The sequence below is a fragment of the Chelonia mydas genome, chromosome 17 (assembly GCF_015237465.2).
Source record: "Chelonia mydas isolate rCheMyd1 chromosome 17, rCheMyd1.pri.v2, whole genome shotgun sequence".
Lineage (NCBI taxonomy): Eukaryota > Metazoa > Chordata > Testudines > Cheloniidae > Chelonia > Chelonia mydas.
The window spans coordinates 17,166,699-17,190,686 of record NC_051257.2 but is presented as its reverse complement, the minus strand read 5'-3'; the positions used below and the strand labels follow the sequence as shown (position 1 = coordinate 17,190,686).

At 45.3% G+C, this 23,988-nt stretch overlaps 1 long non-coding RNA gene across 2 annotated transcripts in view; it reads right to left on the bottom strand.

Moving 5' to 3' along the window:
* Positions 1 to 20,752, bottom strand: part of LOC119563905 — a 30,318-nt gene extending 9,566 nt beyond the window's left edge. For both annotated transcript variants that reach the window (XR_006286385.1, XR_006286384.1), the window contains exons 1-3: positions 20,711 to 20,752; positions 20,461 to 20,617; positions 13,921 to 14,041 (exon numbers count right to left, since the gene is read on the bottom strand). This is a non-coding gene — a long non-coding RNA (uncharacterized LOC119563905). The remainder of the gene's footprint in view (positions 1 to 13,920; positions 14,042 to 20,460; positions 20,618 to 20,710) is intronic.
* Between the last annotated feature and the right edge of the window lie 3,236 nt (positions 20,753 to 23,988).

Here is a 23,988-nt window from a genome sequence, read left to right as displayed (position 1 = left end):
GCTGGGGATATCAGAGTGTAGCTCTGGGAGCTGTGCAGCCTTAAAAACCCCAGTCAGAAGGGAGAGAGATGATGGCTAGGAACTAGAAACCTTTCAGAACGTGCCCTCAAGGGACCACGGAAAAGAAAATACAGGTGCATTTACCCTTGAAACTATGACATGCACTCAGTATTACTATTTCAAAACAGCCTTAAAATAATGGAAACCGATTTAAGACAGGTGGGATCAAACTTTCAAAAGGGCTATGGTATTGCCAGCCCTTATTTAGGTACCTGAATGGTTTTGAAAATCTAGCTCCATTTGTGGATCCTATGAGCTTCTGAAAATTCTAGCCTCAGATACTAGTTCTTTGTGCTATATACAGGGTCCTTCGGTATGTGTGGGGTCTCATCTGAGTGATCTTGAGCAAATGATTCAGTAAAGTTTTACACCCTCTAAATGGATACATAAATTGTACACTCAATAGAATATAATGTCCTGGGCCCAACTGTTTATCTGAGCAATTTACACTTTATTAGCTTTTAGACAGAGTCTTTCCCTGACTAATATGTGACTCTGGACTGAAAAATGGCACCTTCTTACTCAACAGATCTGGTCCCTGCATGTATTAATTTCAAATTCCGATCTGCTGATTTATTTCTGTGAGTGAAGCTTTTACTGGTTTTCACTCCTGTTAGCCCTGCAGAGTTAACAGATCAATGGGAGAATGAGCTGGGTTCTATTCTTTTTTTTTTTTTCTTGTCCATCATCAGCAGGATTGTTTACTAAGCTCTAGTTAGTTACATTTGTGCAACATCTCTGAATACAAATGGAGTTGCCCAGATGGCAATGAAGGCCTAATTTGACCTGCCACTAGCAATGTTGCATGAGAAGGAAATAGCCCAGCTTGACTCACAGAGCCCAGGCTGAGTCTGCAGCGATGGGATTTAGAGAAGTATCTTTATATTAGGTTTCAGAGTAGCAGCCGTGTTAGTCTGTATTCGCAAAAAGAAAAGGAGGACTTGTGGCACCTTAGAGACTAACCAATTTATTTGAGCATAAGCTTTTGTGAGCTACAGCTCACTTCATCGGATGCATTCTGATGAAGTGAGCTGTAGCTCACGAAAGCTTATGCTCAAATAAATTGGTTAGTCTCTAAGGTGCCACAAGTCCTCCTTTTCTTTATATTAGTAAACTAAGCATATTTGATGCAGAAATTATTGAGAGGCAATAGACATGAAACTCCACAATGTCATTTGCAGTCTCCTCTCAGAGCAGATTCACCATTTAACTGCTTCCTAGTGACACTATGCAAAGTTCTTAGCAGTGCAAATTCCATAGGGGTATTTTATTTCTTTCAGCCCCAAGAATGTGGGACTTCTCTCTCTTCTTCTACTGCTTACAAAAGGTTCACATGGCTGGTATCTTGGGTTCATGAAAAACAAGCAAGGTAAGGAAGGGGGGTTATCATCTGATTGAGTGGGAAATGACTCACTTGAATGCTAGCATAACTCACACTAGAAAGGATGCATCTCTGTGCCTCTCTAAGGACTGGTCCCCATCAGAAGTTAATGAGCCTTTTTCCGCTGCCGCTTGCGGGGGCTAGTCCTCCCATTGTGACAGGGAGGACAGTTCAGTGGTTAGGGTGCTGGCTTGGGATTCAAGAGAGCCTGGTTCTGTTCCCCAAAGACTTCCCCTATGACCTCAGGCAACTCATTGAGGCTGAGCTCCCAATCTGTAAGATGAGGATGACTCCCTACCTCACAGGGCTGCTTTATGAGGATAAATACTTTAAAGAGCGAGAGATGCTCCGGTACTACAGTGATGGCTCTCAGATAAGTACCTTAATCCTTCAATGTAGGCACAGCAGAGGTTCATGCTTTTAGCACTACAGGTCCCAAGGTTTTATCCTTACCAATGGCCCAGCCAGCACTGGTTACACAAGGGTTGTCTACCAAACACCTAGTATGAGACTCGGATTCTGTCCTCCGGCGGGGCTGTACAGAGCCCAGACAGGAGACGCAGGTGCGTGGGAGGGCTGGGGGCAGTACAGCCATGCTGGAGGAGCTGCTGGCACGGGGAGCTGGCTCCTGGGAGTGACAGCCCCACGTTTTGCTTCTTTTGCCACTGCGGTTCCCGGGAGAGCCCTGCGGTTCAGCAGATACTGATTTCTATCTGCGGATATCTGCATCCGTGGGTATAAATTTGTATCCATGCAGGGCTCTAGTCAAGGAACATTTTTTGTGAGGGAGGAGGGTTGGGTTGGGGGGTGGGGGGTCAGTACGGTACCGGTAAGAGTTAAAATCTACTTGCACCATTGGTTATCCCACTCTCTGGGGATGTTCCCCTGGAGTCCAGGAAGAAGACTGAAAATCAAGCTCTCAATGGCAAATCAGCACTCGCTCTAAGGGAGCCTCCACGCAGTACATGCCTGCACCTGATGCAAAATCAGACAGGGAAATCTGTCCTTATTTGAATATTTTCCTTCTCCTATTGCCATAGTACAAGAGCACAATACAAACAAACAGTGTAATCCACTAAACCACTAATTACTCCCTGCCAGAGGGTAATACCTAGATCTGATAAAGGCTTTGCAGGCCCTGTCTGCCTTGTCACTGTAAAAGCCCCAGAGCTAAAAGGAGAAATACACACAACTCGCTTGACCAACTTCCTGTTCTTGCCTCTTATCTTTTTGGGCCAGACTGCCTCTAGGAAGCAGAACACCCACTTACATAGTTACTTTGTGGCCTATTTCCAGGGAGTATTAATATTTCACATAAACATTACCAGGTTTGTCATCTGCTGCAACATTAAATGTACAGTAAGCAGCTGAACCCTACGATCTATGTTTGTTGGGGGGGATGGGAGGAGGGAATCCTGCACGTAAGCCTGTTTCTCTGGGAGAAAACTCCTAGACTTTATTCTGCACTCCATTATACAGCCAGTAAATCCAGAGCATGTCAGCGGATTTTGCAAGGAATGCCCTGAAAGTTGTAGGATTCTGGAAAATAAGAGTGAAATTCATGCCCATTAAAACCTAATTGGAAATCCACCCTCCCCAACCGAGGACAGGGCTCCAAGGCTGCAACGTGTTTACCTCCCAGCACTCATTCCTTCTCCTCTCCACCCTCCGCAGCACTTGCACGGGATAGGAGGACAATTGAGTCTGTATAATCTGATCCTGACGCTATCAACAGTGTTGGTCTACGTGGAAGTCAGCACAGAGACAGCTCCATGGCATGCACGCTCCCGAGCGGCCACTGTGCGGGCAGCCTCACTGCACAACAGCCCTGTCATGGGGCTAGCGGTACGGAGAGCTCTCTGCACCAGGCTAAGGAGAGGAAACAAAACTGATCACTAGTAATAAACAACAATGCCCCCGACCACCTTGCTTTTATCTAGTGCTTGTCATCAAGACCTCTCAAAGTGCTTTACAAAGGAGGTAGGGATCATTACCCATTTTACATTCAGGTAAGCCCTGAGAGGTAAAGTAACTTGTCCAAGGTCCCTCAGCAGAGCAGTGGCAGAGCCAAGAACAGAATCCAGGTCTCCTGTGTCCCAGTCCAGTGCTTTATCCCTTAAACTGCATTGCCACCATTTCTTTAGACCCTCGTCTTACTTGGCCTGACACCTGAAGGGCGATAGGAAGAAGTGCCCAAAGAGGCTAAATCCTGCTAGCCTTACTGCACTAGCACTGTGACTTTGAGACCAGCAGGGTTTGGGCCCAGATGTTTCACTGACTGGTGAAACTGCTCCTGCACGGCTGTCACCAAGCACTGGGCTGCCGTGGGGATGCCACAGGGCAGGAAGGGCACCTGCAGCTCCTCTGGCAGGGGAAGCATGGGTGTAGCAGAACAGACCGAACATAAATATTTTTGAGTTGATCTCATTCTTGCATCATTCAACCCTGTATTGATATGTCCTTATCGTGCTCTGGGCGCTACCTAATCCTGTTTACCTAAGAGCCGTAGATGTTTTATGGAAAACTCTGAGCAAACATTCTGCTTCAAAACCTTTCTGGCTCACCACCTGCTCCAGGATTTTATGTCAGCTGGGCCTTTTGGGCCAAATTGCTGCTTTGTGAATATTTTGCATGATTCTGCTCATGTCTGTGTTATCTTCCCCACTTCCATGGACACTTATCATGCCCTCTGGTTCTCTGGCTATGACGTTAGGACGACAAAAGCAGAGACTGCCCCCCAAATAATCCATCCAGGTTCCACAGTGAACTCAGTTAATACTGGGACAGGACCTTAGGTGCTTAGTCTGGACAGCACGGACTCTCAAGAAGCTCTGAAATGACAGATCAAGCTCGTAGTTATGAATCCAGGATGCACCAGCAGACAAAGATATAAAACTCCGATACTCGTACACAATACAAAAAACTCTTGCCAATGCATCCAACAGTGCTTCCAATTTCCATGTCAGTCACCCTACTACCTGCAGTATATTAGACTCCGTAGTGGGTGGGTGTGCTGGGGGAGGGGTCACCTTACTCAAACTTTAAAGGGACAGTACAAGGGACAGGAACTAAGTGTCAAGAGGTTGGAGCATATAACTGGGTGGAGCAGGAGGGGTTAGGAGTTCTGGATTCTATTCCGGACTCTGTCACCCTCTTCGGATAAATGTATTACAGCATTGATTGAACATTGCAGGGCTTGGGGAGAATACTGGAGAGCTTAGTGTTTTGTGAGGATAAGTATATCACGTAACTCCCTGCCTTGCTTTTCCCTTCTGTAAAATGAGGCTAAATGATGCGGACCCATCTCAGAGAGGGTGTTGTGAGGACACATGTATTAGATGTCTGTGAAGTGCTCTGAGAATCTGGATGAAAGATTCTCTAGAAGGGCAATATTTTACAGATAGAACATAAACCTCAGACTGTTTGGTTCTGCTGGATAATTTCAGACCCTGAGATGGCAGAATAGAGTTGAATTGGACAGGAATGGTTTCCTTTGAAGCTTATAGATATACTTAGAATAATGTGCATTCCTCAGTTTGCAAATTTCCCAGTAGTGATTTATTTTTTACAAAATCTTCCCAGGCCCTAGGAGTAAAGGGACTTGCTTCTCTCACACAGCACATCAGTACTCAGCTCCGGAAGAGAAGGAGCCAGCGGAAGTGGGAACCATCAAAGGGTTTCAAATGCAAGACCCCCATAGTCCACGAAAAACTGAACAGAGAGTGCAGAAGCAGTTTCTTGCAGTTCCGGAGGACCCTCCGTACTTCATGCTGAAAAAGTGGAGGGGCTTAATATGCTGCTGTTTTCTTTAATGAAAGTGTTGCCATGGCGACTGTCTCATCACATTAGTGTGGTGTGCAGATATATGCAGGTGTCTGAACACTCACTAACAGCCTTGACCCAAGGGGATCAGCAAAACACAACAGCCGGAGTAACTGAAAGGTGAGGTGATGCTGGCGATGGGCGTAGGCCTAAGAAATGTAAGTAGCACTGGGGCTAGGACCAAAACAGCACCTGCAGCTATTCCACATGATACTTTACCTTCGGGAGAGGGGGGCGAGGAGGGGGAAGGGAATTGCTCTGCACCTGTCTTGCTGCTTCCTAAGCTGATGTCACCACCCCTCTCCTCCCTGCACATTCACAGAAGCCTCCCCTAGCACTGCACATTTCTGTGATCCACGAGCTACTTGTGCCTTTCTAATGCACCAATTAAACCTGAGCCGTTAAAGTGTCATGGTTGACTAGACAGGGTTGCTGAGTTGCTCACTAAATACATAATGCTGGGGTAGAGAACACCCTGAGCCAAACTCCCACATCTAAATGCTGAGGCATGAAGCGGGGAGTCTGCATTGCCTATGTGCCAGGCCTTTACATTTTTAAAGAACTGAACCTTGTCTGCAGAGAGAGTGGCCATTTTGTTCTTGGAGTTACTGTGGTTTACTGGGAGGGGACACTGACCGTTCTCTCTCTCTCTCTCATATGCAGATTTCAATCTCTGTCTTTAATCTACAGATCAACTAGCTTTGGAAGGATTGGAGTGGGATTCAAGAGACCTAAGCTCACTTCCCAGCTCAGCTACAGACTTCCTGTGGGCCTTGGGGAAGTCACTTAACTTGCTCGGTGCCTCAGCTCCCCATCTGTAAAATGAGATAGTTATTTCCCTATCTCAAAGGTGTTGTAATGATTGTGAGGTGCTCAGGCACTGGAGTGAAGAAGTCCAGACAAGTACCTAGACAGATAGCTACTTTTGTATATGGGAAAAGTCTGAGCATTAAAGCTGAGCAAATCATGAAAAAAATGTTTCCTGTAGTGTTCATTTACATTTTAAAATGAATTCACTCCAATTACATTAGAACCTTCTTTGCTTTTGCTTTCTGTAGATATTCTAGCAAACAAGTTAACTGGCAGCAATGTTCATAGAAACTGGCTTTTAAGAGAACATATACAGAAAGCCAATCTTTAATACAAATACATGAGTGTTTACACTGGAAACCTGAGCATAGGAGTTATGCAGATCCATCTTCAGAACAAGAACTATACCATGTGCCCTATGTATCCAGTCAGAACTAACCAATGCAGCTAGAATTTTGAATTCCAACAATTAACCGCTTGTGCAGTACCTATTTACCAAGAGCTATTCATAGAAGGTATTTGGGATATAACTTTAAGCAACAGTAGAATGAGAAATTAATACACTGGTAGAAGATCAGTGAATTTGTGAATCGAACTGGGGGGAATTTGCTGAATAAATCATATGCTAGTAATTATTACACTAAACTCTCCTGGAATACGCAAACTTTAGGAGGCAGTGTTTGAAATCCAAATTCAGACCCCCAAGTCTATTATGCAATTTTTAATTATTTTTTTTTTAAAGTGAACTGAACCAAACACCTAGGTTTGACACACACAGCCCTAAAACTTTGAGGTGTACAAAATCGTTGTGTGTGTGTGGGGGGGGGGGGGGGTTGGGGGCTTTAGCTTCTTTCTACATTGAGGGTAAAGGATCCCTGAAAACCACATCCAATTTCTAGAGGAAAAAGATTGGGGATTAAGTAGTACTTCATGCTATTCCTTAAAGCAAACATTCACCACATTAATCGTGTCATTATACAGCCACCACAGCATCACTCCCTAGCTATTTACTTATTAAATTCACTGGATTTAAACTGCAATCTGACTGATTTAAAGAGACTTTTGCAAAACACTGGGCCTACACAGTCTTCTCACTGACCAGATCAATTGCAAGTTTTTAATTAAGAGAAACCATTAACATAAGAATTATTAGAATTTTTGCAATTCTTTTAAAGGATAAACCTGAAATTCATTTGCAAGCCCAGGAACCTTTAGAACAGTGTAGGAGGCTGCTCCCTTCATTAGTGCAGAAACTGCACTTTCTCCTGAGTCACTTTTTTAAAATTCCACTTTTCTGTAAACTTTTAGGGATCATTAAAGTCAGCACCAGCTATTCATATTTATTATTTGCATTATAGTACTACCTAGAAGCCCTAACTGAGAACAGATCCACATTGTGCTATGCCCTATGCAGACACAGAGTAAGAAAGCATCTCTACCCTGAAGAGCTTATAATCAGGTTTGAACATAAGAATGGCCATACTGGGTTAGACCAAAAGTCCATCTAGCCCAGGATCCTGTCTTCCGACAGTGGCCAGTGCCAGATGCCCCAGAGGGAATGAACAGAACAGGTAATCAAGTGATCCATCCCCTGTCGCTCATTCCCAGTTTGGCAGAATTCCATTTTTTAAAAAAATATATATAATTTTGATGGATAATCTCAATGTTTATTTTTAAACTCTCTCTACTTTTAGCTGTTTAAATTTTCACAGTTGCAGGAAATTATGGGGAGGTCAGACAATTATTTCATGACAGAAAACACTGAGATTCAAAAAGTGTAAAGCTTTTTAACCATTAACGCACAAATTGTCAACATCACAGGTTAAAATTTACAAAGTCAACCTCCTTAAATCAAACCTTAAGTTCTCAAAAGCAGCATTTTTTTCTTACTTTCTTATCTTTAAATTTCAATTATATTAAATGGAAATAGTTTTTCCACTGTAAACAGTCAAACCGACAATCTACATTTACAGATAAAAATCTAATCTTTCCAAGTCTACTTTAATGTAAATAAATAAAACAGACAAATGGTGGGAGGAAAGCATGATTCTCATTTTACAGGTGGGAACTGTAAACAGAGAGGATAAGTAACTTGCTTGAGGTCACACAGGAAGGGTGTGGCAGAGGTGGGAATTGAATTTAGATTACCTGAAACCCAATCCAATGTTTTAAGCCCAAATCCATCTGTAGTTGCTTTACAATTCCTGTTAAACTGTTAATTTACTAACATTGGTTAGTAGAAGCTTTGGTAGAAGTAAACAACAGAGAAACACTACATCTAGAAATTCAACTGTAAGTCCTCAGGGCAAAATGAGAATACACAGTAAAACCTTGTGCTGAAGGCAACACTTCCTATCGATGCTGATTTTCTTTGCCGATAGCAGCCTTTGAGGGACTAGATGTGGTAGGTACAGGAAAGTATGACACTGCACATGCAAGCCAGGGAGGACAAGTGATGAGACTGTCTCACAGATGTTTGCATCTGGATCGACAACCGGTATTCTGAGGCTCAGGCCAAAAAGCTGAGATAGTGAACCCAGAAAGCCTGAGTTTGGAACTGAAGGACGATCTTGTCTTTAGGGCACGATGTGGCTGTAAAGCACCTGTTTAACAAGTGCCTTATGTCAAGGCTCTGGCTAGCCAGATGAGTCAGATGACCCAGGGTCAAGGGAAAGCTCAGAGGCAGAACTTCCTATAAGGGTCACGGGAAGGACGAGGATGAGCTCTGCACCAACCAGGTGGAAGGTCTGAGAGGAGATGGGAACAGTGGGAAAAGCCTCAATAGAGATGAAGTGAGCTGTAGCTCACGAAAGCTTATGCTCAAATAAATTGGTTAGTCTCTAAGGTGCCACAAGTACTCCTTTTCTTTTTGTGAATACAGACTAACACGGCTGTTACTCTGAAACCGAATAGAGAGAAAAGCCAGGCAGCAGGTTCTGGGTTTCAGAAAGGAACTAGAAAGTCCATTACAGTTTTGTTTACAGCTGACATTAAAGTATTAAATAAAGACCACCCTAAAGGAAGGGACTGGAATGCTTCTGCTGTTGGAAGCTTTGTTCAACATACTGATCCAGGGATAGGGCACTGGCTTAGGATTCAAGAGACCTGGTTTCATATCCTGGCTCAGCTACAGGTGCATCAGCTTACAAGCACCTTTCTCAACCTCCCACTGGGCCTATGCGTTGTATCTGCTTATTTTATGGACACCAGCAAGTTTTTGCACGTCGACTTGGTCTAGACAGTGCCGCTACAGGAGAATGCACTGGATTTCATTGTGCTTCACATACCAGCCACCCAAGAGCTAAGGATGCAACTGCAGAATATTTAAGAGGCAGAAAGAGAAGAGGTGGCTATTAGAGAAACCATCTTCTGATTTGTAACAAGGCAAATTTGATCTGGAAGCCACAAACAAATAAATAGGGACTGTCTATTCTTAGCACTGTCTATTCTTAGCTATTTTTCTAATTGCGACCATACTTAAACTCCAGTAGCCTTATACTAAGCACTGCATTTACCATTTTTCTTAACAGCACAGAGTAGCAGCTGTGTTAGTCTGTATTCGCAAAAAGAAAAGGAATACTTGTAGCACCTTAGAGACTAACCAATTTATTTGAGCACAAGCTTTCGTGAGCTACAGCTCACTTCATCGGATGAAGTGCTCCGATGTGCTCAGATAAATTGGTTAGTCTCTAAGGTGCCACAAGTACTCCTTTTCTTAACAGCACAGTAATCCTTATGCTTAGCTCTTTATGTCTTCAACGTCCTGTGCAAGCCAGGGGTGTTGCAAGCAGCAAAATTCAGAACTCATCTGAATCCCAGGATGTTGAGATCTGAAGTGCTGGTTCAGCCCACTGTAGCGATGGGTCCAAATAGCAAAGCTGTGATCTGGATCAGCGTTCAGGGGAGGGTGATTTGCACCTTACTCTACTACAATTACTAGTCACTACATTACAATTACTCTACTACAATTACTAGTAGTAGTAATGTAATGAGCTCAGGAACGTCTAAGTCAACCAAATTCAAAAAGAACTTGAGACTGAAAGATACCAGGACTGGCCTGTTTGTTAGTGTTCCCCTTCCTTCCGCAGCCAACTGTTCTAATGGTAACAGATCAGGCAACGGTACGGCAATTAATTACAATGTGGCAAAAGCGGTGTCCTTTGTTGGCAGGGGTGTTGGGGTTTTGTTTGTTTTGTTTTTTGTTTTGTCAGCATCATTTTTTCTCCCACAACCCCCACTTCATTCCCTCTTCCAGCCTGGCTGTAACAAGAACCCATGTCATTTCCTGTGGCTCTCTCTTCCTCCAACAGCCTGGATGAGCTCATGCACAAGGCTGTGTAACCGTTACCATTCCTCTGCCACTTCATGATGACTACAGAAGAAAGACCCACTCTGCACTGTTAGTCTCACGCTTCACAACTGTCCCCAGCAATGCAGAGGGCACAAAGGTAGAGGTCATTAAGCCAGTCCCCCACACTCTATCTTGCTGGGGCCAAAATAAGAAGGAAATGGCGAAGGGGTCAGAAAAATTGTTTTCAGATAGCTGCTTGATTCACTTCCTGGCACACCATGGGAATAAATACAAATGCAGAGGACTCTGTTCACTATAGGGACCAAGTACTGTACGAGTGCGTGACCCCCAGAGCCCAAGGACCTATACACATACATGGCAGTGTAATGGGGTATGTCTCATGAGCCATTGCCATTTTAAATTAGGGGATGCTACACACAGGACCCACCCTTAATACAAGCCCCGTTCAAGCAACGACGTTTTGTGGATTGGTCTGTGGCACCTCCTAGGAACTTGCCTGGGTTCAATTTCTGATCAGTTGTTCTGCTATCCAGCTAACCTGCACCAGCTGTCTGTGGTTCTAAAAGGACCACCTGGCTTCTGGGGATTGTCAGAGCACATTGCCCTTTGGCCCCTCCCCTTGTCTGCCCCACCAGGGGGGCTGCAGGGAAGGAGGCCCAGCAGCAGGCACAAAGGGAGCAACACAGGGCTGGAACATGTCCTTTCTTTCCCAAGCTGGGGCTGACAGGGATAGCATAACTCCACGGGCTCATTCCTGACTGCCAATTCTACGCTTTGCGCGGACCTGGGTTACGTCTGGGCAGCTTTGGAGCCGGGCGCGCTTGGAATGAAGAAGTGCCAAGTGCATGTTAGCCTCGATAAGGTCAGTTGGTAGGAAGTCCTGCCGAAGCTTTTTAATTTTATACGTCCCTTCACAATAGAGTGGAGATCTGCCAACTTTCCTTTCACATTGTGAGCAACACAAGAAGTCAGCCTTCATGCACTGCTTAGCCTGGAAAATTTATACCTCCCTCAAAGAACAAGTTTTTAAAAAAAAAAAAAAAAAAAACAGAAAAAAAAGCAACCAACCCTGGCTAAGTAAAGCTGCTTCTTGCCTGGGACCCAGGAGGCAATTTCTGTGTTTAATCTAGCTGTGACCTTCCCTGCCCCTTCATTAGTTTCAAATGTTGTGTTATTTTAGGCCTGAAATGAATTGGCATTGTCCCCCTGAAGGTACAGTGGAACCCGCTCCAGTGCTCGAGGCCGGGCGGTGTCATTGTTAGACTGGCTTACGCAACAGGTGATGCAGGCTTCCCTGGATCTGCTTTTAGTTATTGTGATGGCAGACGGGGGAACTAAAATCGTTCCCCTCGCCTCTCCCTGCACGTCTGAACGCTCGGTTCTCCCGAGAAGCGAATTCAATAACCCACCGTCTTCTCCCTGCTCCATGTCTGAGTCAGTGCAGCCTGCGGGGCTTCTATATAGTCACGAATGCCACAGGGGAAGATGAGAGAGAAGGATGTTCCATAGACCCTGTTTACAGAAGCACTCCCCCAACTGTGATCAGAGCCCCCTGGTGCTAGGTTTTGTAAAGCCACATGCCCACTGGGGATCCCCCTCCCCAAAGGCATAGGAGAGAATGAGATTGTAAGGGTTATAAAACATCATTAAAAGCACCTCAAGAGGAGCTTTCACCCATCAGCCAGGACTGGCTACATGTGTCCAAGTGGGTTATTCTCAATACCTATCTCACAAGGGGCGTGGGGCTTCTATACCCGGGCCCAATTTTCGGCATACAAATCCCCCCAACGTCTGTGCAAATCAGAACTCTGGCACAAGCCCAGTGCATGAAACTGTGGCCTCACTGACATCAAAGGCAAAAACCCCTCATTGTGAGCACACTGGAGATCTGCTCACAATCACACCCACACTCTGGCTTGCAGGGGCCAGGGAGGGATTTATCAGATCTTTGGTGCTGCCTCCCAGGTTGCGGGATGCTCATGGGTAATGGGCACCACTGTTTTATGGGCAAAATTACTACAACTGATAAAGAGAACGCCCCGACAGGCTGCAGAGAAGGCAGTTCTGCGCTCCACTGGTGTCCATATTCATTCAGAAGAGAGAATGTTATCTGGATTTGGGGGTTGGGAGGGTATACAGTTTTTTATTTTCAATTCATATTTTTTTTCTACCACAGAAAACCCTGGGGGTAGGCTGGTCAGCAGAGGAAAGCTCAGGGTTTTCCATTCTCTGGCATTATAGACAACTATTACCAGAATAAATATTTAGGCTGAGTTATAAACTGCAGAGAAAAGGGACATTTTAAAATGGAAATATCCACAGAGCCATCACACACTGCAGTTCTATGACAATTTAGCTGCTTCTATAATAAATAATAATACCTGCCTCTTACATAGCACTTTTCATCAGTAGATCTCAAAGCACTTCACAATCTAATGCATTTATTCCTGCAACACCGCTGTGAGGCAGGGCAATGCTATTATCCCCATTGTACAGCTGGGGAAACCGAGGCACAGAGACAATAAGTTACTTCCCCAGGGTCACACAGGAAATCTGTGGCAGGGAATTTGAACCAAGGTCACCCAAGTTCTAGGCTAATGCCCTAACCATGGAACCATCCTTCCTCTGGTAACGGATAGGCAAGCCCTGCATTAAGTGTCAAAAACTCACTGATCCTTCTACATTTCAAAGTTGAGATTTTCCAAGCAAATATGGCAGGGAAGCTAAATCCAGACCCCACATCCTGCTGTTTCCTTAGTGAACACACACACACACACACACACACACACACACACACACACTTTTCATACCTCTGATGGCACTGAGCCTTCAATTTGCCTGTGTGTAAATCACTTTGACCTTCGGCATCCTGCCTACATGTCTCCTGCAGCATGCATATTATATATAATTTTTATATTTTAAAAAAATGGATGGATGGATGGAAAAAAACAGCAAAAGCTACACCCAAGCAGAACAGTGTGAAGAAGCAATTTCTTATTTAATAGGCTGTAAGGGAGTTTGTAACATAAATGGCGAGCGTTAGGTGTCATGTCAGTCAGCATGTTGGGTCCAAATCAGAAAAAGGCAGCATTAGTTTAACTGCAGTAAGTGTCTGTATTTAACAGGAGTTAGGGCCAGATTTGCCAAGGAGCTCAGCCCAGCAGGTGCAAGCTGGCTGCTGAGTGATTCTGAGGATCTGGCCTTCTCTCGATGGGCACTGGTGGGTCTTGAGCACTTTGGAAAATCTGGCTCCAACTACGCGTGCTCAGCACTTGAAAAACCTGCCACTTAGAGACCTAACATGCAGAGGATTGCACATAACCATAGCCAGCATGAGTGAGCTCAGTTACACCAAACACAAGGGCAGTGCAATGCAGCAGATAACATCAGCTCAAGCACGTGTACAGACAGTGTGAGAGGAGGAAGAGGCGGACAGTAGGTGCGCAACTCACCATTTTCGGAGAAAAGGGTCCTAAAATCATTACACTTATGAAGGCAGATGTATCTTGGAGATAAGGATGTAGGAATTTCTTACCTGTCACTCTCGGGTTGCAGCCGTGCCTCAGTTTCTCCACTGGTATATAGTCTGCCTTTCACTGGGTGGGTAGTTCAGCTCTCTAGTCAAACCCCAAAACTGTTCATCTTCTGGGAGTAAACTAGAGTCCAAGAGAAGTACAAAAATTCATCCCCCCTGGCCCAGGAACTCATTAGCAGTCCTCGACCTGTGTGGGGAACTGTACCTTTAAGAAGCTCATGTTATGTAACACAGAGACAGCTGGAACTGAGCCACTGAATGAAGTAGGTCTCTGTCCAGCACCTTGTCTGTGTTCTTCATGAGCACCCCTCTCCGGACTTTTTCCATAGCCCTTTGATGGAGACCCACAAGCAGCTCCAACTCTCCATTTTACCCCTTAGGGTGTCACATACTCACTTTTTCAACATCAGGTGTGGCATGCTTTGGAATGATACCACCGTCCACGTTTAATCCCTGCACCCCATTGGGATAAGTACTAGAATCATGTCCAGGGCATTGTGTGTCTTGTTAACCTGGAAGAAGTGGGGAAATCCTGCAATAAAGTCCCTTCCCCCCACAACCCCCGTCATTGATGAGATGATCAATTTGGGCACAAAATGGTCATTGGGACTAGTGGGAATGCAAAGGAATTACCTGCAGAACCCCTGTGTTTCAGGGTAGAAAAGTCACCCTCTGAGACTGCATAACCCCCAGATGGGGCAAGTTAAAGATAGGTATAAACACCTTCCCACTATTGGATGCTCTGACTAGCACAGTGTCCACGTTGCCTAGCATGAGTCCTCTTTGTGCTTTGGTGAGGAACACGAAGAGAAGGGGCATGCCAAAACCAGAGTTTGATGGCTGGCTTATGGACAGTGTTGTGCTGTTCCCCTCAGACCTGTCCTGACTACCTCATTTCCTTTAGCAGCTTTGCCTACTTAACAGCAGCTCCGGCTCCAGCAATCAACGTAAATGCAAATCGCTTGGTGTGCCAAGTGCTTTGCGACATTTGCCCGTGATTAAAATAAAGTGCTATTAAAATAAAGCCATGCCAGTCCTGTAGGATGACACAGCTTCTCCCGTGGGCAGGGCAGGTGTGATCGGGCCAGGGACCCATTGTACAGGGAAAGGAAAGGACCACACGAACTATAAAGGTTATCTGAATTTAAAATTAAGGGGATTTTGTGCGGACAGCCGATTTGTGGGAGGCTGAATTTAAGCCAAAGCTAACACAACGTTTTCATTATAATTTGCAGGGCTTGTGGGCTCTTTGTCTTCCTTGCTTCAGTCTGGTATTTGTATATGGAAAACAGAAAGATTAAAGACAACAGAACAGCTCCACCTGGATAAATAGTTAACCAAGTAGTCAAAATAGTGTGTGTGGTAAGAAACAGCTGCTGAACAGGAGAACAGCAGAAGAGAAAAAGGGGAGAGAAGCATCAGTAGGAGCGGGATAGGAGGAAAGAAGAGCTAAAAATGGGGCAGCTGTCAGGAGAAGATGAGGGAATGAGCACTGCGTGAACCACCAAAGATTTGGTTCCAATAAGCCATGCACCCTGAAAGGCGCCTGAAAAGTACTGAACATCCTTGTGGTCTGGATAGCAGGAGAACTAGGCTTTCCACCTGCAATGTGGACATTTACTATAACTAACTGAGCCTGTACCCAGGACATAAAAACCTGTATCTCAGCATGTATATGTACAAAGCGAGAGAGATCTAGTCCCTGCACTTGCTTAGCAGTGATAGCATGGAGGAGGAAATATGGACTTACATGAGGATGTTGGGGAGGGCCCACATACAGGAGCAGAGGGAAATGGACGGACCCCTTTAAGTCAGGTGTGGCTCCCTAAGACAGCAGGCTGTCCCCAAATTCAGCACAGCCACCATCTGTCACGCAGAGAAGACATTCTCTCCTATTTCCTCTTGCAGTTTGCTTATTGTGTGTAAACATTTCTCTTGGTCTAGAGGCTAGACTGATCCAGGCAAACCATGTGTGCACAGAATGCTGACTCTCCAGAGGCATTTCAGAAGCTCCAGGGACAATACTTGAGCGTGCGGCAGCAACTGGCTTGAAAAAAAGGCTCCGGAAGCCAGAGTGACACCATTTTGTCCAGCCTCAAAATCTGGAAACAGAACAGACTCAATAGAATAGAACTGGCATTTCTAAAGTGCCCGTATGGCCTAAAGCTCATATTAGAAAACCATGAGCTCTACTGCTCATGTGGGGTGAATATGTAGCCACTCATGAGATTTTCAAAAGTCCCTACATCACTTAGGGTGGAATTTTCAAAAGTATATAAGTACTCTGCAAAAGCTCAGAGTCCCTGAAGATGCAAGCACTAGAGTGCTGTGATAGTGGTTTTGTTTCACAGTGGTACAGGCCAGATCACACTCCCAACATGAAGTTCAAACACAGAATTATTGAGACCACGGCTAGAATACTGTGTCCATTTTTGGCGTCCATGCTTTTAAGAGGAGGTTGACACATTGGAAAGAGTTCAGGAAACAGCTACTAGAATTATCCAAGACCTGGAAAACCTGCCTTACAGGGAAAGACTTGTCCTCAAGATGGTTAAGAGGACTTGATTATGGTCTATACGTATCTGCATGGGGAAAAGATTGGATAAAGCAGATGAAGGCAAAATGAGAGTCAATGGCTAAAAGCTGAAAGGTAGACAAATTCAGACTAGGAATAAAGGTGCAAATTTTTAACAATAAGGGTAATTTAACTCATGGCACAATTTACCTCAGGATGTGGTAGATTCTCCGCTATATATATATAGCCTCTAACTCAGGACTGGATGTCTTTCTTTCTACAAGGAACTGTTCTAGCTCAGTGCAAAATTATGGGTTTGATGCAGAATGCCTGTGTCTGTGTTATACAGCAAGTCAGACTAGATTCATAGATATTAAGAATCTAGTCTGATGATCACAATGGTCCCTTCTGGCCTCAAAAATCTATGACTCTATGGAAGTCAGGGTGTCAAAGCGCAGCTCAGCTAAAGCCATGAAATTTTGCCTGGCTTTGGGATGGAAACTAAAGACAGACTTGATCTTCATCTTTGAACTCAGACACTCTCTCGTTCTCTCTCTCTCTCACTTTCACAAGCTGCAGCAAAATACCAATTTCAAAACACTCCCAAACCTGGGAGTTCAGAATTCAGATACAAATTCAACCTTGACCAAGTTTTGGAGCATTCAGATTCAGGCCTTTACAGAGAAGCTCAAACTGTGAACTCTGATTGCAACCTGGATCCAAGGATTTGATACAGCCTCTCTCTAACAATAACTACGCGGGACTATCACTTATGGCATGCTTTCCACCCTGAACCATTAATCAACCCAGATTCACGTGAAACACTCCAAAGCTGGAGAGTTCAGAACTCAGCACAGGCTGACTGAAATATTGATCATTTATTTTGCAGTGGTACCCAGAAGCCTCAAACAACCTATTGTGCTAGAAACACAGTTAGTAAACAACAATCCCTGTCCACAAAGCTTCCAATTTAAAAGACTGTTTATCTGTAACAGGTGGATAAAAAATAAAGGGCAGGTAAACAAAAACAGGGTGTGGTAGTACAGACTAAACTGCATGAGGAATTCAAATCGGTAGCAGCGATCACTGCTCGCCCCACGCCACCTCTTCTTCAAATGGCAGTTTTCTGAGCATATTATGGAAGGGATAGGACTTGAAGGAAATGAAGATGGTGGCTTACATATTCTCTTGAATTTTGGGTTCCATTACACAAAAGTTTTGCCTAGCTATGAATAAGGCAGAGTAAAAATTGGGATAGATTTAAAGACCACAAGAGACCATTAAAAATCATCTACTCTGACCTCCTGTGTAACACAGGCCAGAGCATTCCACCCAGTTACCCCTAGAACGAAGGCACTAGCTTGTGTTTAATTAAGCATATCTTCCAGAGAGGCATCCAGTCTTGATCTGAAGACATCAAGAAATGGAGAATCCACCACTTCCTTTGGTAGTTTGTTCTGATGGTTAATCACCTTGGCCCTGGACAACGGTGTTACCCCCTTTTCTTTCTAAAAGTAACGATGAGGTTTATTTCCAGGTGGACAGCCCGCTAGAGATGGGCAAGTAGCACTGGGTTTAAACATTTCTTGCTAAGGAAAGGACGGAATACTGCAGATATGCTGTACTAGAGTAAAGTACTCATGCATCTCTTCATATGCTTCCGGGCATTACACAGGAGCTCTGATGTCAAAATGGGTTCACAAAGGCAGATTCCCTTCATGTAACAGCCAGATTGAAGACCACAACCCTGTCGTAAGACTTCTTCATTCTTTTGGGGCTCTTATACCTCTCCTCATGGCTTTGACTAGCCCAAATTAAAGCACCCTTGTCTTACAATAGAGTATGGATGGTTGAGACCAAATTGTGTACAACCAAAAAACCTAAATCTTCACCCAAAGCTCAGTGTTGTTGCTTTAAAAAAAAAAAGTGATAAAGTCATGGATTAGGCAGTTTAGAAAAGTTTAGTCGCCTTCACCCCTCATCTCTTCCTCTGCACGTCTAGGATCAAGTTTGCCCTGGAAGCACTGGAAAAGACAGACTACTCTTCTTCTGTGCTGTGTTGTTGTAGCCATGTTGGTCTTCTGTTCTGGGATTTCTAATCCAACCCAAACCAGGAAGTGCTAGTAATCACGAAAACCTGTTTCTCATGGGCCTCCCACCCCATTTCTGCAGACCCAAGTGTTTTGGAGACACACCTGAGTGTTTTAGTGCTTAACTGAACCTCCCAACACAAACAAAACCCACTCATTCCCCAGAGTGCACATGAAGGGAAACTGAGCTCTCTCAGAATGCAGTGCCTCTTAGGTGCCTTATTTGAGGCTGTTTGTTTACTACAGCATCATGACTATATGCCCCCCCCCCCAAACACACACACACACACACACAGTTTGCAATTCAAATCTTGTCAGATGAAGGGACAGAGTTTTCCACAATTAGATTCCCATCTTAATCTATGTGAACTAGTCCTAGTAGCAGGCAGATGACAGATGACCAGAGGTGCTCAGAGATGGCCTCCATGCAGTAAGTTGAGAGTCAAGGTAGCAGCTATTTCCTGCAGTAGAATAGCAGCAAGGTGAAACGGGCCATCGGAGAGTTCCATCTGGGTACGTTTTTTCCATGAGCAAAACTCAAGGACCAGCTAATAAAACATAAATCAGTCGGCCAAGTAATTTCCACAGGAACTGGGTAGAACCGGCCAGTAGTTCAGGCTTTATTCTCTGCAGTCCCACTTAACAATATAGCATTGTTTGATGTCTGCTGGGTACTGTGGGGCTGCAAAGTGCAAAGCGATGTTTTCTCAAGGAAATTCCTGTGAAGAGGAAGTCTCAAGTGGCTGATAACGTGCTTTCAAGCTTTCCTCAAGAGCAGGCTGCCATGAAGCTGGGGCCTTCCCTAGTCACAACATACTTGGGTGTACATATTTGGATACTAAGTACAACAGAGCACTTAGAACTGCTTTCACCAACTGAAGGGACACAAATCCATCATGAAGTCTCCATTTGAGAGTGTTGTCTGCAATTCTCCAAAACAGAGGGCCTCACGGGAGACAGAGTTCTTGGAAAATTACAGGTGCAGTACACAGAGTCATGGTGTGTACTGCATACACTACCACACTAAGCTGGGTGCAGCTGTCATTATTTGTGCTACTTTCATTATTTGTACTGGTGCTTGTTAACCTCCTCTGCAGCTTAGTGGTTTCAAAACTTCACCACTATTATTACCACCACACAGATTTCCCTGTCGCAGAGGTGCTGTGAAGATTAATTCATGTTTAGAGCACTCAAACAGTGCTAAATATGATTCACTCTCTCTCCAAGTGCTCCCTTTCCTACTAATATCAATCAATCCTTGAAGTCAAGGACCACTGGTAAAATTAGGAAAGTTCTGTGGTCTGCATCATGTAGGAGGGCAGACCACATGATTAAACATCCACAAAGCCTCTTAGTTGCTCTCCTTCAAATCCCACCTTAAAATTCCCCTTTGCTGCGATGCCTACACAGAACTTAACGGGGAGGCTGATGTGCTGAGACCATTAGGTTAGCAGAACAGTCAGTGGTCTCATTGTTTCTTTGTGCTGCTGTCTCTATCCATATTCATCTGTTGTCTCACATCTTACACTTAGATTGTAAGCTCTTTGGGGCAGGGAGCATCTTTTTATCCAATGTTTGTACAATGCCTAGCCCCACGGGATCCTAGCATGTGACTGGGGCACCTAGGTGCTACAATAATGCAAATAATTAGTGAATCCTACTACTCAATCATCCCTTGTGGCCCCAGAATCTATGAAACTAGGAGTTTCCCCCACCCTATGTTCAGAGTAAACACTGCTACAGAAAACAGTATTCCCCCCTCCCACTTCCCGAAACTTCTGTCCTAACAGAGATGGAATGAAACGACAAACATGAGGCCAATGCGATATTTCCTAATACAGATTTGGGGCAGGAAGTACAACAAACCCAACTTCTGCAACTGTAGCAAAGCTCCAGGCATTCTGCAGCCCGGAAAACAGATATGGCATCACTTACTCATAGGTCAGTTGTCGTCAGCTATTCCTTCTCCTCCACCCTGGTTAGTATTTTATGAATTGTGCACATTCGCTTAATTGCTGCATGTGTGTCTGCGATCCAAGTGACTGTTCAACGCCAGTGACTACTGCAGAATGATCAGAAAGGCTTCACCTTGCTAGAAATAACAAAAGGTGGCATATGAGGCTCGCTCACACAGCAGGGGAATGAGAAACTGACTCACATTCAGGGGGAGGCAGCTGCAACTCACACAACTCAGGCTTCACAATCACTCCTGGCAATTTCAGATCATTACAATTTGCTTTCTGCTCAGTTCCTCCCACTGTTGTAATTTATATGAAAGCAGCAGCCAAGGGCAATGACTTCATCTGTGTCATGCACTGCTTCTATTGCTGAAGAAACACCACCCCCACGGTAGGATCGTTGAGTGGCTCAGGTGAGCAAAAAATGGGAAAGCATAGGTTCAAATCCAGCACAGACCAGTATCGATGGAGTCAAAGTTACCATCTGATAGGTGTTCTGTGGCTTGCGTGAAATAACCTGCCAACCTTAGCCTTGGATCTTAAAAGCAAAAGTTTCCCTTCCTTTCATTAACTAGCTACCATTTGCCATTCTCAGAGGAAAAAGAAAAGGAGTACTTGTGGCACCTTAGAGACTAACAAATTTATTTGAGCATAAGCTTTCGTGAGCTGTACGAAAGCTTATGCTCAAATAAATTTGTTAGTCTCTAAGGTGCTACAAGTACTCCTTTTCTTTTTGCGAATACAGACTAACATGGCTGCTACTCTGAAACCATTCTCAGAGGGAGGCTAAGGAGTGAATGAACCTAGAGTTATCCCATAGGGAAAATGGGAAGCTGGTAAAACTGCCTGGTTTGGACTCTGTGGATGGCCCAGCTGGGTGCAGTGTAGATGAGTGTGAAATACCCACCCAAAAGAGATAACGTCTACTGCACTGGGCAGTACAGCCTGGGTAGGAGGTGACCAGTCCTCTGTGGAGAAAGAAGTGGTTTGGGACTATTTAGAAAAGCTGGATGAGCACAAGTCCATGGGGCCAGATGCGCTGCATCCGAGAGTGCTAAAGGAGTTGGTGGATGTGATTGCAGAGCCATTGGCCGTTATCTTTGAAAACTCATGGTGACATGGGGAGGTCCCGGACGACTGGAAAAAGGCTAATGTAGTGCCCATCTTTAAAAAAGGGAAGCAGGAGGATCCGGGGAACTACAGGCCAGTCAGCTTCACCTCAGTCCCTGGAAAAATCATGGAGCAGGTCCTCAAGGAATCAATTCTGAAGCACTTAGAGGAGAAGAAAGTGATCAGGAACAGTCAGCATGGATTTACCAAGGGCAAGTCATGCCTGACTAATCTAATTGCCTTCTATGACAAGATAACTTGCTCTCTGAATGAGGGGAAAGCAGTGGACATGTTATTCCTGGTGTAGCGGGGTGGACACCCACTCGGGCCCAGAAGGGTTTAAGATAGCCCTGAGAGAGGGCTGGGGCAGGGGAAGAGCTGGGCTGATTAGCAGAGCAGCCGCAGCTGGGGACCACACCCCAAACAGACCCAGCGGGCCTTATAAAAGCCAGGGAAGCCAGGAGCAGAAGAGCACTCTCTCTCTAGCTCTGAGAGGGAGGGACCTGGCTGCAGAGACCTGAATAGATGACCTAGTTTGGAGCAGGGCTGGGGAAAGGCCAAGGGAGCCTAGGGAGCTCTGGCCTAGGAAAGCCCCAGGCTGCAGGCCTGGTAAGATCTATTAGGTACGGGGGTTGCAGGGGCAGCCACTGGTAGGCAGAGGCAGCAGGTCCAAATCCCACCTTGCCTGTGATGAGTGGCTCAAACTGCAGTCTGCCCCAGGGCAAGGGAGCTAGCTGGTGACTGGCAGGAGCCTATGACTGAGGCAAGATAGGTATAGTGGGTGGGGGGTTCCCCTGGGAGGGGGAGACCCAGAACTGTGGGGTACTGACAGGAGGCAGCACCCAGTGAAAGGGGCACCGGGGTCCTGGGAGGGACATGGGAGCCAGCAGCAAGGCGAGACACCGGCCTGAAGAGGGCGCTCCAGAGGCTGGAACGCTAATTACCAAGGACAACCAGCAGGAGGCGCCGCCGGTGGCTCTGCATCCGGTTACACCTTGACTTTAGTAAAGCTTTTGATACGGGCTCCCACAGTATTCTTGCCAGCAAGTTAAAGTAGTATGAGCTGGGAATAATGGACTATAAGGTGGATAGAAAGCTGGCTAGATCATCGGGCTCAACAGATAATGATCAATGGCTCCATGTCTAGTTGGCAGCTGGTATCAAGCGGAGTGCCCCAAGGGTCTGTCCTGGGGCCGGTTTTGTTGAATATCTTCATTAATGATCTGGAGGATGGCGTGGATTGCACCCTCAGCAAGTTTGCAGATGACACTAAACTGGGAGGAGTGGTAGATATGCTGGAGTGTAGGGATAGGATACAGAGGGACCTAGACAAATTGGAGGATTGGGCCAAAAGAAATCTGAGGAGGTTCAACAAGGACAAGTGCAGAGTCCTGCACTTAGGACGGAAGAATCCCATGCACCGCTACAGACTAGGGACCGAATGGCTAAGCAGCAGTTCTACAGAAAAGGACCTAGAGGTTACAGTGGACGAGAAGCTGGATATGAGTCAACAGTGTGCCCTTGTTGCCAAAAAGGCTAACAGCATTTTGGGCTGTATAAGTAGGGGCATTGGCAGCAGATCGAGGGACGTGATTGTTCCCCTCTATTCGACATTGGTGAGGCCTTATCTGGAGTATTGTGTCCAGTTTTGGGCCCCACACTACGAGAAGGATCTGAAAAAATTGGAAAGCATCCAGCAGAGGGCAACAAAAATGATTAGCAAAAAAAGGAGTACTTGTGGCACCTTAGAGACTAACAAATTTATTTGAGCATAAGCTTTCATGAGATACAGCTCACATGCATCCGACGAAGTGAGCTGTAGCTCACGAAAGCTTATGCTCAAATAAATTTGTTAGTCTCTAAGGTGCCACAAGTACTCCTTTTCTTTTTGCGGATACAGACTAACACGGCTGCTACTCTGAAAAATGATTAGGGGGCTGGAGCACATGACTTATGAGGAGAGGCTGAGGGAACTGGGATTGTTTAGTCTGCAGAAGAGAAGAATGAGGGGGGATTTGATAGCTGCTTTCAACTACCTGAAAGGGGGTTCCAAAGAGGATGGCTCTAGACTGTTCTCAGTGGTAGCAGATGACAGAATGAGGAGTAATGGTCTCAAGTTGCAGTGGGGGAGGTTTAGGTTGGATATTAGGAAAAACTTTTTCACTAGGAGCGTGATGAAGCACTGCAATGGGTTACCTAGGGAGGTGGTGGAATCTCCTTCCTTAGAAGTTTTTAAGGGCTTGACAAAGCCCTGGCTGGGATGATTTAGTTGGGGATTGGTCCTGCTTTGAACAGGGGGTTGGACTAGATGACCTCCTGAGGTCCCTTCCAACCCTGATATTCTATGAACGTTGTGTCCTCTGGGCTCCGATCCCAACTGGTCACTCCCAGCAAG